The following is a 6000-nucleotide window of genomic DNA, read 5'->3' on the forward strand; positions in this document are numbered from 1 at the left end:
TTTATGACATTCAAAGTTTCTAATGATGATTGAGAATCTACCATTTGACCTAATGAATTCTCTTCAATCATGGAAATTGGTTGAGAAAAATTCATTCCAAATTGGTCTAATGCGAACAATGTAAATGCATCAAATTCATGAATATTGGCTACTTTCTTATGATTCACCCTCTCAGAAGGCCATTGAAAATTATTGTTAGTCATTTCTTCAATTAAAGCATAAGCGTCATGAAAATATTTTTGACATCAACGAACCACCAACAGCGACATCAATAATTAATCTCAGAGATCCAACTACAAGATCCAATTAATCCATTATAAAAAAGTTTGAATTATTTCTCAATCTGGTATAAACTTTCTTAAGAGTTATTTAAGTCGTTCACATGCTTCATAAATAAATTTCCCTTCAAACTGATTAAAAAATGTAATATCATTTCTAAGTTTCGTAATTTTTTATGGTGGAAAATATTTAGCAAGAAATTTTTGTGCTAAATCACCCCAAGTTCTGATAAATTCAGGTGCTAACAAATTCAACCACATCTTAGCTTTATCCCTCAGTGAGAAAGGAAATAACCTAAGTCTTATGTCATCATCTGATACATCATCGTATTTAAATGTAGCGCACAATTCTAAGTTGATTAGTTTTATGTCATCATTCTGATACATCAAATTTACATCTTATTGGCAAGATGTAAATTTGGATCTTCAGTTGGTGATCCCCCAAATTGATTATTTGATACCCTTTGGATAATAGTAGGTTTAAGTTCAAATAAGTTCAAATGAATTATGAATTAGCCACTACAGTAGGTTTTTTAATACTACAATGAAGTTCATCTACCGTAGGGTTGGCATTTTTTCCAAATGATTATCAATATTTTTAATAGTAATATTTTGGATCTATTAGTTAATGAATTGGCTATTTGTCCCAATTGATTATCAATATTTTTAAAAGTAGCTCATTGACTTTGTAACTAATTTTTCATTTGTAACACCACTTCTCAAAATATACAACTTTTCTCATTGAATTGTGAATTATTGTTAAAACCTAGAGGAGAAGTAGGTCTATAATTACTATTACCTTAGTTGTTCCAATTTTTTAATGGGTTTACCTGGTTGTTCTCTCATTGCTGATTATTACTACCCAAAGTATTATTCCAGTTAAAGTTAGGATGGTTCTTCCAGCCTGGGTTATAACAGTTTGAATATGAGTTTTTTTGCTTATTGTTTATGGCTTTCAAAGTTTCTAATGATGCTTGATAATCTACCATTTGGCCTAATGAATTATCTTTAATCATTGTATAATCAATGAATTATCTTTAATCATTGTAGTTGGATGAGAAAAATTCATTCCAAATTGATCTAACTTCCTTGAAATTATAGCAATTTTATTTGCTAACATTCCAAAAGCATTAGATTCATGAATATTGGCTACTTTTTTAGGATTTAACCTCTCAGAAGACCATTGAAAATTATTAGTAGTCATCTCTTCAATTAAAGCATAAACACCATGAAATAGTTTTGACATCAATGAACCATGAGTCGCGACATCGATAATAGATCTAAGAGACCCATCTAATTCATTGTAAAAAGTTTGAATTATTAACCAATCTAGTATAGTATGGTGTGAACATGTTCTAAATAGTTCTTTAAATCATTCTTATGCTTCATAAATAGATTAATATCATTTCTAAACTTTGCAGTTTTTTATGGTGAAAAATATTTAGCAAGGAATTTCTGCGCTAAATTACCCCAAGTTCTGATAGATCTAGGTGCTAACGAATACAACCATATCTTAGTCTTATCCCTCAGTGAGAAAGGAAAAAGTCTAAGTATTATAGCATCATTTGATACACCATCATATTTAAATGTAGCACACAATTTTAAAAAATTGGCTAGATGTAAATTTGGATATTCAGTTGGTGCTCCCTAAACTTATTATTTGATACCATTTGGATAATAGTAGGTTTAAGTTGAAATGAATTATCCACTATAGCTCCACTTTGTAGGTCATTAGACTAGAGTTTCCTTCTTTTGACCTTAGCGCTATTGAGGTTCCCTGTGGACGATCCAACTCATGGATTGCTGACTGAGAATTCTGGATATGTTGGGTCAACTACCTTCACGACCACATAGACTTAGGGACCTAGTAGCTTTGGATGATGGGTTCATGGTACCTGGCCCGACTACCTCTATGTTTTAGGATTACTCTACCCATCCTCTTATTGAGCCCTTTTGAGCCCTTTCGTTCCTTTGACTTTGTTATTATCTTATTGATGGTTTGATTTCCAATGAGACACCACTCATTTGAGATACAGTGATTCACCCTCTGCCTTTTATGACCCAGTAAGCTCTGACGTATAGGGATATCCCTGTCAAGATGATTTGTTTATTTCATAAGTTCTGATGCAGACAAGTGATACACCTAAGACATATAGTATTTTTAAACACATTTTTATACCTATTTTTGAGATATTGCGATTTAATGGAATGTATTTTGTGTTTTTCTTTCAGGTACAAGTAAAAAAGATGAAAAATGTTAAAATGAGTGAAAAAGAATCAAATTTAGAGCAAAAATGCAAAAATGGCAAAAATGGTGCAAAGCAAAAATGCAAAAATGGTGCAAAAGAATTTTGGCGATTAAGTGCCAGATCCGACGTTTAAGCGACAGTGAAACAGAGAAGGTTGTGCCTAAGTGCCAGAGGCCCCGCGCTTAAGCGTTAGAGGCAGTTATTTGACGGGTTAATTCATTTTACTAAATTTTGAAGGGACATTTGAGGCACAGGGTGGTCATGACCACTAGAAACAAAAATATGGTTAAAAGACTTGTGAAAGGAGGCATTCCCTGGAAAATACATCGAATCAGGACACATTTTGAAGAGATACCAAGACACCTCTTGGAAAATTATAAAAGAAGGAAGTTTAGAGAAAAAAGCGGGGAGTCCTGAGAAGTTCTTGAAATAGTTCGTGGAGAAACTTTTGGAGAGATTTTTCAGACACCACAAATTTACTTTTTTTCTTTATTTTTTAGTTTTATTGTGAGAGTTAAGAGTGTTTAAGAGAGAAGAGACTCTAAAAAAATTCAGGAGTTTGGTAGAGGAATTGAGATAAGTTTTTATCTTTGTTTTTAAACTACTTTTGGTTTTAATCAAGACTTCTTGTTGGTTTGACAATGATTTCTACTTTTAAACTAAAGTGTGGTTTTATTTTTTCCATAGATTCTGAGTAATTTTCTTTATCTTTCTCCTTAAAATGATAAGTAATTAAGGTTTTGGATGGAAGTTATGGAGAGTATTAATCTTGAATGTTGGAAGAAGTTGTGATGATTTAATTCCATGTACTTCATTTACTTCTTGATTTGGCCTATCCAAATGTTAAAATTTGTTGTGAGAACATTTATATTGTGAGAACATGTAAAAACTGGGATGGTATTATCTCAATCAACATTTGGAAAGAATCACATGGGGTTATATGAATGAGGATGTAATTCATATGATGTAGTTCAAATAAATAGCAAAATAATCTTTCAAGGGTGTAGAGTTAGAGGACTTTAGATTGACAGGCTAAAGCCCCTAACTTGATTTATTGTTTTAGGATCTGATGCAAGATGTCAGCCCCCAGGTTGAGGGAATCGAGGGAGCTCTAGAGTGAGAACTGGTATCTTATCTGCCTAGCCGGTCTTCAAAACTATTCAAACTTTAAATTAGTCAATGTTCTTTATAGCATCTCTAGGAATTTATAGCATCTCTAGTTAGGTAGAATAATATTGCTCATATTTGGCACAAAATAATTTGAATACTTCCACAACAGAATTTCAATACTTATTACTAATTCATGATAAGGAGAAATATCCAAATTTACATCTTACCAATTTTTTAGAATTGTGCGCTACATTTAAATAAGATGGTGTATCAGATGATGTCATAAGACTTAGGTTATTTCCTTTCTCACTAAGGGATGAAGCTAAGATGTGGTTGCGTTCGTTAGCACCTGGATCTATCAAAACTTAGGGTGATTTAGCATAAAAATTCTTTGTTAAATACTTTCCACCATAAAAAACTGCAAAGCTTAGAAATGATATTACATCTTTTAATCAGTTTGAAGGGGAATATATTTATGAAGCATGAGAACGATTTAAAGAACTATTTAAAGAATGATTTAAAGAACTCTTAAGAAAGTCTCCACACCATGATATACCAGATTGATTAATAAGCCAAACTTTTATGATGGATTAATTGTATCTCTTAGATCTATTATTGATGCAGTTGCTGGTGGTTCGTTGATGTCAAAACCCTTCTCTGAAGCATATTCGTTAATTAAACCATTTCATGATGCTTAAGCTTTAATTGAAGAAATGACTACCAATAATTTTTAATGGCCTTTTGAGAGGGTAAATTCTAAGAAAGTAGCCAATATTCATAAATTTGATGCATTTATTATGTTGGCAAATCAAGTTTCTGCAATTTCAAGGAAGTTGGACCAATTTGAAATGAATTTTTCTCAACCAATTTCTATGATTGAAGATAATTCATTAGGTCAAATGATAGATTCAAATGATAGAAGATTCTCAAGCATCATTAGAAACTTTGAATGACATAAAAAACAAGCTGAATAACCCATACTCAATTTAGAATAACCCATTTTTACAATTAACTAATTTTCAAATTTATTTATCCAATTTATGGGAATCTTTAAGAAACTTACAATTAATATCTCTTTTGTTGAAGCCTTAGAACAAATGTTAAGTTATGTGAAGTTTGTAAAGGATATTCTTAATAGAAAAAGGAAGTTGTTTTTGTGATTATAAATGAACATAATGAGTTAATATCAACAAGACAAGTTATAGGGTGGTGAATATGCATTGATTATAGAAAATTAAATCTCGCCACTAGAAAAGATCATTTTCCGCTACATTTTCTAGATCAAATGTTGGATAAACTAACTGGACATAAATACTTTTATTTTCTGGATAAATATATGATACACCTAAAATATATAGTCTTTATGTAGATAATTTTATACATTTTTTTGAGATATTGCGCTTTAATGTAAGGTATTTGTATGTTTTTCTTTCAGCTACAATAAAATGGACGAAAAATGGTGAAAGGAGTGAAAAAATATCAAATTTAGAGCAAAAATGAAGAAGGTGTGCAATTGAACTGAGGCGCCTAAGTACCCAGAACTGGTGCTTACACACAGTTAAACAGAGAAGGTCGCGCCTTAGCGCCCAGTACCTCGCGCTTAAGCTCCAGAAGTAGTTACTTAATGATTCAATTAATTTAGATGAATTTTTGAAGAGGTGTTTGAAGCAACCCTTAGTGAAAACATGGGAAATAGTTAATGGACAATAAATTACATTCAATTGGCTTTTGAAAGAAGGCAAATCTTGGAAGATTCATTAAATGTGGAAATATTTTAAAGAGACACCAAGACACCTTTTGAAAAACTATAAAAGAAGACTTGGATTGAAGAAGACAAGAGGATCCATCATCATCGCCAACCCCCTTTCAGTCGCTCACACGCCACCGCCACTGCCCATAGCCACCGCTGCCACCACTTTTCTTTTTTAATTCAAGTTGTTGTTTGTATGTAAGTGAAGGAAGAGATTTAATGGAACTTCAAAACTTTGGTGGAGAGGATTTGAGATAAATTTTTATCTTTGTGATTACATTTGGTTGTTTTAATTTATTTGGTTTTAATTTAGACTTCTTGTTTGTTTGCATGATTTATATTTTCAAACTTAAGTGTGGTTGTGTTTTCTTCTTGAATTCTGAGTAGTTTTATTTATCTTTTTCCTTAAAATGATAAGTGATTAAGTATTTGATGGAAGTTGTGTGAAGTATTAATCTTTAATGTTGGAAGAATTTGTAATGATTTTAAACTTTGTACTTCATTTATTTCTTGATTTGGCCAATTAAGATGTTAATATTTGTTGTGAGAACATGTAAAATTCGAGATGGTATTGTCTCAGTCAACAAATGGTAAGAATCACATGAGGTTGTAT

The sequence above is a fragment of the Phalaenopsis equestris genome, unplaced genomic scaffold (genome assembly GCF_001263595.1).
Source record: "Phalaenopsis equestris unplaced genomic scaffold, ASM126359v1 Scaffold000513, whole genome shotgun sequence".
NCBI classification, from domain to species: Eukaryota; Viridiplantae; Streptophyta; class Magnoliopsida; order Asparagales; family Orchidaceae; genus Phalaenopsis; species Phalaenopsis equestris.